The sequence below is a fragment of the Haliotis rubra genome, unplaced genomic scaffold (assembly GCF_003918875.1).
Source record: "Haliotis rubra isolate DU_JTF1 unplaced genomic scaffold, ASM391887v1 Scf15, whole genome shotgun sequence".
NCBI classification, from domain to species: domain Eukaryota; kingdom Metazoa; phylum Mollusca; class Gastropoda; order Lepetellida; family Haliotidae; genus Haliotis; species Haliotis rubra.
The window spans coordinates 2,795,023-2,803,088 of record NW_025765447.1 but is presented as its reverse complement, the minus strand read 5'-3'; positions in this window follow the sequence as shown (position 1 = coordinate 2,803,088).

Below are 8,066 nucleotides of genomic sequence, written 5' to 3'. Positions count from 1 at the left end.
TTCTGGTTAGTGGACCCGTGAAGGTCCGGGCTAAATTCGTCCTCAGTAACCCATGCTTGTCATAAGAGGCGACCAACGGGATCGGGTGGTCAGGCTCGCTGACCTGGTTGACACGTCATAGGTTCCCAATTGCGTAGATCGATGCTCATGCTGTTAATCACTGGATTGTCTGGTCCAGACTCGATTATTTACAGACCGCCGCCATATAGCTGGAATATTGCGGAGTGCGGCGTAAAACTAAACTCACTGACTCACTCACTCTGGTTAGTGGAGAGACTAAGTGCTCTTTCCAATAAGCAGTCAGATGATACCCCTTTCTCAGCTGCTTTGGCAATACAGCTGGGAAGGGAAGAGAGAGTCTCCAAGATCTGAAAGACCTTACCTGGCACCACAAAGTGAAAAATGTTCGTAGAATATCTAATTTTAGATGTTTCACGCCTCATGATAGGTCGCATGACCAATACAGTAGGCGTCTCTCGAGATAATATTTATTTTCCCAGAATCGAGAAAATTGTTGAGTTAGTGACTTTACTCATTTATTTAGGGGGATGGTGAATCAGCAATATTCCAGTTATTTGGCGGCGGTCGGTAACTAATCAAGTCTGGACCAGACAATCCAGTGATCAACATCATGAGCATCGATCTACGCCACTGGGATATGATGATCAACCAAACTCCCTGACTCTGACCACCCGTTAGTCGCTTCTTAGAACAAGCATGAGTTGCTGAAGATCAGTCCTATCCAGGATCTTCGTGGATCTTCTTTAATCAGGACCGTGGGTTGAATTTATATTAGGATAATCCATTACTTGCGTGGATTGGGAATACGGTTGAAATCTTCTGCTCCAATCATATTTCCATTTTTAATGTATAAAAATATCGGAATATTATGACAACTTTGTGTCAAAAGGGCAAAATGTCACTGTCCAAAATAACCACTACATACACTAAACGGTTGTTGAATTTAAACGTTTTTTTCATTCGCAGTTGCATAAATTACATGTCTTCATGATACAGATTTCATTAGTTTGAACATAAGCATACATGTACGTTTTATGATTAATAGTTTCGAACTGACAAGTAAACTGCTCATTACTTGCAATGAATAATAATTATTAGAAACAAGACAAACCCCATGCAAAGACAAATGAAGTATTCAAAGCCTAAATCACTGTTGACTGGCAGCACAGATTCTTCGGATCACAAGACTGCCCCAACTGCAAGTCTGTCATACAGACCTGAAATAGGTATATTCAATACAGCCCTTGCAAGTCTAGAATATATTTCAAGTACAGATTACTGCAGTTCTGAAAATGAAGAAAGTCTCTGTTCTTGTTATTATTAATTTAATGAGGATAATTTGAGAAATGTTTTGTTTTATTTTTGTTTAGTTGTTGTTTTGTTTTCTGATTTCTACAAAATCTGTTTGTTTAAGGGATTAAATATTAGTGTACCCCAACCCCATAATGCCAAAACTACTAGTACGTCGTAACATTGGTTATTGATGAGTTTTTGAAGTAATTGACAGTGAGGTAAACATGGTAAGCTCACTCTTTTTGTCTCCTGGAATACCTGTATTAGTGTTTCGTAATTCATATACGACTGTTTACAGAAGCAAATGTCAGATTTGATCTGAAGTGTTGTACATTTCATGCAGGCGTTCACCAGCATTGTCACGTGATGTCATGGTTACGACTTCAGCCAATCAAGTCTCACATCCGTTGCACGAGTTTTTGGTGCGCGTTAATTCCAGACGACAGAATGGAAGAATGGAAGCAGAAATGGCGTATACAATGTATTTACAAGCAGGTGAGAATTCGTTTAAAACTATGATGAACACTATTTTAGACAGTTATTATTGATGCTTCACCATTTTTCATACGACAATGTAGTTTCTTTTGTTTATAAACCGTTGGGTTCTTAGGCGCTATTTGAACAATTTGAGACTGCCCATGACCAAAGAATTATCGACATAGTTTCTTAGGTGAGATAAGCCTAAGGTGAAGTAAAATGAAATGGTATCTAACGCCAGCCACTGCACTTACATAGTGACTTGCCTGCGTGCACGGGTTGGTGTAGCCTGTAAGTGCGTGTGTGTGTGCGCGCGCGTGCGTATGTGTGTGCGGGTAACAGTTCGGCCTATTCTAATGCCGGTTTGCTAGCCCACTGAAGTACCATGCCGCAGTTTAACATTGATACCCATCTCACACAACATACCCCGAAGGAGGGGTGATACATACAAGGTAAGTGTTGGGTTATATATTGAAACAATCAGTTTGTGTCTTTATAGTGTATAATATGTCCATCAATTCTCCAACTGTAATGTTGAGGGTTACAGTTAGACCAACGCTTAGTTTCTGAAAGAAGCAAACAACTGTCTTTAATTTGAATCGACAGTCCCATTGAGGTTGGGGTTTCGATACGTGTTTCATTATAGCATTACAGTAGCCCTTTGAGCACCCACGTAGTGGTTGGATTTAGCGCTATATAAAATTCCAGTATTATTATTATTACAGTGATTCACAATTACAATACCCGTGAAGGTCCGGGTTAGAATATTGATCTTCATCAACCCATGCTTGTCGTAAGAGGCGACTAACGGGATCGAGTGGTCCGGCTCGCTCACTTGGTTGACACATGTCATCGGTTCCCAATTGCGCAGATCGATGCTCATGCTGTTAATCACTGGATTGTCTGGTCCAGACTCGATTATTTACAGACCGCCGCCATATAGCTGGAATATTGCGGAGTGCGGCGTAAAACTAAACTCACTCACTTACTCGCTCACAATTATAATACCAAAGACTAAGACAGACGAGGGTTAAAATGAATGAGTGGGTTGCTGAAGCTGCTCTCAACAGCGTTGTAACAATACAAATACAACCATACAAAATGTACTATTGTATATTTATCGTGGTGACAGTGTGGGAGCATCTTTTTCTGGGTAAACGTGTGTTCATGCCACTCTCAGTCATGCTGATGATTGAATGCCGCCTCTGAAATGCTGAGGCAATGTGTTACCTGTGATAGCGTCTGGTATTGTGGTTGGTTGTTTAACGCCGCACTCAGCAATATTCCAGCCATAAGGCGGCGGTCTGTTCTGGTATTGTGACCTGTATAGTAGTTTCACATGCACATACAAAGCAGTGTATGAATTAATTTTGAAAAGTCACTGGCTAGGAGGGCAAGTTAAGTAAAAATGTTGCTAGCCCACATTATACTTCACGGGCCCTGCAAAATATCAATAACATTATGCACATCGGTCAGAATTGGTGTGATGTTTGGTAATTGAAGATGTTTGTATTGTAATGGTTCCTAACTCTTTGCGCAACGCTATTCACATTTTTATATAGCGATCTTTGTGTTACAAGAGATAATAAATATCACGAAACTTTTGCAGACTTACTTATAACACCTTAATAATTCACATCATTATATTCATGTGCATGAAATAAAGAACAAATTATCTGAGATTTTCAGCGAGCCAGTCGGGATAGCTTTAACAATATATTACTGGCCCGATTCACGATCAGCTAGCATTTGGCTAGCGGGCCAGTAGCTATTTCGAACGCTGATACAAAGGCATCGCAAAATAAAGTCTCGATAACAAGAAACGTGTATTTACTTAGGGCAGATCCATGTACAGTACAACCAGATATTATTGAGAATTTAAAGAATTTACTTTTCACTCATTACTCACGTATTAATTGTGAATATTAGCAGAACATAACTCCAGATTCAAAGACAGGTGAACAGTTAGTATTTTGTCAAGTCACCATGGGCAGCAATGCAGGCTTCAATGCGGCGGGGCATACTACTGGTCAAAGAAGTTAGAAAGTCGTGGTCCATGCTGTCCCAATATCGGACCACCTCTTCTTTCATTTCAGCAATATTTGTCAGATTTTTCTTATTGAGACTTTCCTTCATAAGTCCCCAAACATTTCTATTGGATTTAAGTCAGGGCTATAGCTTGGCCAATCTAATAGTGTCATATTTTGGGTCCGAAACTAGGCCTGTGAATGCTTTGAACGATGTTTTGGGTCGTTGTCCTGCTGGAAAATCCAAAAATGTGAGCAGATGGAAGTAAATGTCCCTCGAGAATATCTGTGTACCGCTCACTGTTCATATTCCCTTCAAATACACAGAGGGGCGTTGCCCCTAACACAGATATGCCACCCCACACGTTAAATTTCGGACTGTAATTTGGGCGCTGATGCAAAAGTTTTTCAGTTGGTTTGGTCCAGAATTTCAGTGTATTAGGAAACAGCCACACAGAACTTTCATCTGAGAAAATAACATTGTCCCAGTTTCTATGTTGTAAGCACCAGTTCAACCTTCGCTCCTTTTGTTCAGGTTTCATGATCGGTGATGGAATTCCTCGACTTTTCTGCCAACCCATTGCATGCAGCTCAGTTCTAATTGTCTCCTTACAGACAGCCACAGTTCCTCTATCAATCATATCCAGCCTTAAGTTTTCTAAACTCCTTCGTTTGTTTTTAGAAACAACAATACCAAGCCGCCTCCTGTCACCGACAGTCAATTTTCTGGGCCTACCTGCACCTCCCTGGTGCTCAATGCCATATCCATTTGCAATATTTTTCAAAACACGATAAACAGTGGACAAGGGGATGCCTGTTCTACTTGAAATCACTTTAGCTGATCCGATGTCCTTGTTATAATACTCTAAAATCAACTTCCTCTACTCTAAATCATCCATACTGAGGATCACTGAAAATGTCGTCTGCTAGCAAGTAAACAAAGGGGGATAGCTCTTCACAAACTAATGAAAAAGGATTAACGGAGTTGTCTCTCTTGAATGAAACCAAGCACTTGATAGCTGGTCAAGGTTGTTTATACTAGAAATCCAATTAAACATATTCCTAAAATTCTCAATAATTTCTGGTCATACTATACATATAATAGAAACAAGAGGATCTTACGACTTGTTAGTTGTAATGGTAAAGCATATAGTTGACGACTAACGGGATCAGGTGGTCGGGCTCGCTGACTTGGTTGACACAATCATGTAAGCGCATTACAATTGAGTTGATCGATGCTCTTGATGTTGATCAGTGGATTGTCTGGTCCAGTCTTGTTTATTTACAGACCGCCTCCATATAGCTGGAATATTGCTGAGTTAGCGTTAAACAACAAACAAACAAGGCGTTAAACAAACAAAAATGCATACAGTTGAGAAGCAGTTCTTACTGATCTTGGTACAGGACAATAATTCCCTATTATTTGCCATCACAAATATCAATGATGCGGCAGAGCAGCTTTCGTGTTCGCTTCTCACATCAAAACTTAGGTTCGATATTTCCAGACAGGTGTTACATGTTTGAAGACGATGCCGGCTTTCTCCCGTCGAGAACTGGCTGATATCCTGCAGGTGACGAGACCTCTCGCTCTCACTGATAATATATGAAAGCCTCAAAACCCGTCTAATATGATCATACAAATATCCGCTAAAAGCAAAGTCCCACTTATATCGTAATCATGTGTTTATGAATCACTGTCAAATAGTGATGGCACCAGGTGTTCGCGAAAAAGTTGCATTACCCTGCCCTACCGGTGGCAACCGTTACAAAGTAATGCCAAGACAGGTCAGTTTTAAATTGGGAACGCACAGAACAACTCAAAATGGAAAATTACACCCTTCTATTTGGACCAAAAAGAACGCATATAGCAGACTTTATTTTTGTATAAATACGCTTATGAGGTTTTGTTTGGTTCACCCTTTCAAAGCCCTAGTTAGGTGGCGGGGTAGCCTAGTGCTTAAAGCGTTCCCTCGTCACGCCGAAGATCCGGGTTCTATTCCCCAGATGCGTACAATGTGTAAAGCCCATTTGTGGTGTCCCCCGCTGTGATATTGATGGAATATTGCTAAAACCGGCGTAAAACTAAACTCATTCACTCAAAACACTATTAACTTTAACAAACTTAAACTCTTCCGACTAGTCCATACAGTACAGTATTCATCTTAAACAAAACATGATATACATTAAGCATAACAATATATAGTATGTAACATACATTTCCCGTATGCTAACGATACACTCAGTGGTTGATTTTCTTTAACCAAGTACTGTTATTCACATCCATAGGATACTAGACGATTGAGACATCAGTGCAACGTCCTTCCAGTCTGTGGTAATTGGCAGGTGTATATGGGTTAACCATTATAAAATATACTCAATTGTAGATTTCCTGATTCCTTGGAAATTCTAAGCAAGAAATCGCCGATTTCGTTGATAAATTAAAAGGTCCATACTACATCCTCTATTTGCATGGCCACCATATTGCTTGTGTACGATATACTCGAGTTGTTCATGCTGAAGTATCTGTCAACCTTTCAGTAGTACTTTCTACAGGACGCCCAACGGTAGATACCCATAACCATAATCCCAAGTAACACGATGAAGGTACAGTTTAGGACCAAACGTTTTGGTCAAACTATGATATCAAGTTGAAATTGACAGAAAACACACGTACACTGGATCTTTATTAAACCGATGATAGACCAGATTGGACCATAAAGTAATTATTAGCCTACAGAATATTTTGGCACTTTGGTCAAGCATTGGGACTAGCCTAACATAGTTTTGATAGTCAGGGTGACATTGGTTAAATAGAACGCATGACTCTAGAAGGATATATTTAGACGACCGAGGTGCCTGGACATGGGTTACACGCTGCAACTGTCATTGGTCACGTGGGCTCCATTCCGAGAAAGCCATGTGTGTTGGACTTCCCTGTGAAGAACGTGGTCAGTAGATATAGGGGGTGTATTTTGCGTGTCCAAATGTTCCGAGTAGCGGGGAAAGTATAACTCTCCTCATGCATGGTGAAGTGTAGGAATGAGTTGCGGGTGCTGTCCACACCCAATGATACCCCAGCTACCGTAGAAAGGCAGTTGTAGTGTCAGCTGAGGTCGTCTGGAAGACTGATTTCCTGTATTACCTTGAACTCCGTCAACTCAATGTATCATTTGAAACGAAACAACCATAACAATCTGTTGGCACAAAGATCTAACGTCGGCCAGTACCTGAATATATAACATGCATGTACGGTTCTGCATTATCACCTGGGGTTGAATGATTTTAGGAATACAGCCTATACTAATACTAGGTCTCCAAAACAAGACTCCATTAAATGACATTCTAAAAAGAAAACGCGGGCCTCACACCTTGCTTAATCAGGACAGTTGGGTAGCCTAATGGTTAAAGTGTCCGCTTGTCACGCTGATGACCCGGGTTCCATTTCTCACATGGATACAATGTGTGTAACCCATTTCTGGTGTCCCCTGACGTGATATTGCTTGAATATTGCTAAAAGCGGCGTAAAACGCGACTCACTCACTCACCTTACTTAATCACCACCTTGTTAGATTACATATTATTCTAAATAAACCACCTAGGTTTTACCGGTTTGATGCATCATCAAGATCAAGATAGCACTTGAACGGGTTTTTTCTATATTTGTCTAGTGAGTGGTTGTTCAGATGACGTGTACATGCTGCTTTCTCTGTCACTCCATCTACCATCTGAGTCAGAGATATTTGGGCAACAGCATATTCCTCCGATGTCTGACAAGTTAACACGTGTCTGTTATTCTATTATAATCTATTTATTAGCGCCGAGTTCCAGCTAGGCTGCTCACAGGTGCTTTGCTTTTTCCCTCCATCACTGGATGTCAATCTTCACGGCACATCGTATTATCAATTTCAACTCCCTGGGGATCATACAATTCCTGTAGCTACTAGGCGCACCAAGTTAATGTGACTTTCTCACCCTAACGAGGTACCCATTCACAGGTGGGTGAACTGGGACACATAGTCACAGTACTGTGTCCAAGTTTACTGCACCTTGCTGTACCCGCACGTATTCATGTGGCCACATCTGGTCATTTACCAACGGATTCGTTGGTTCTTTTAAGTGCACAGGGTTGTGTACTGTGCACTAGGGGTTGTGTACTGTACACCAGGGGTTGTGACAACACCGGAAGGGTCTGCACACAGCTGACTCCAAGGTTTTTACACAGGTCACAGGTGGGCTCGATCCCAGCAC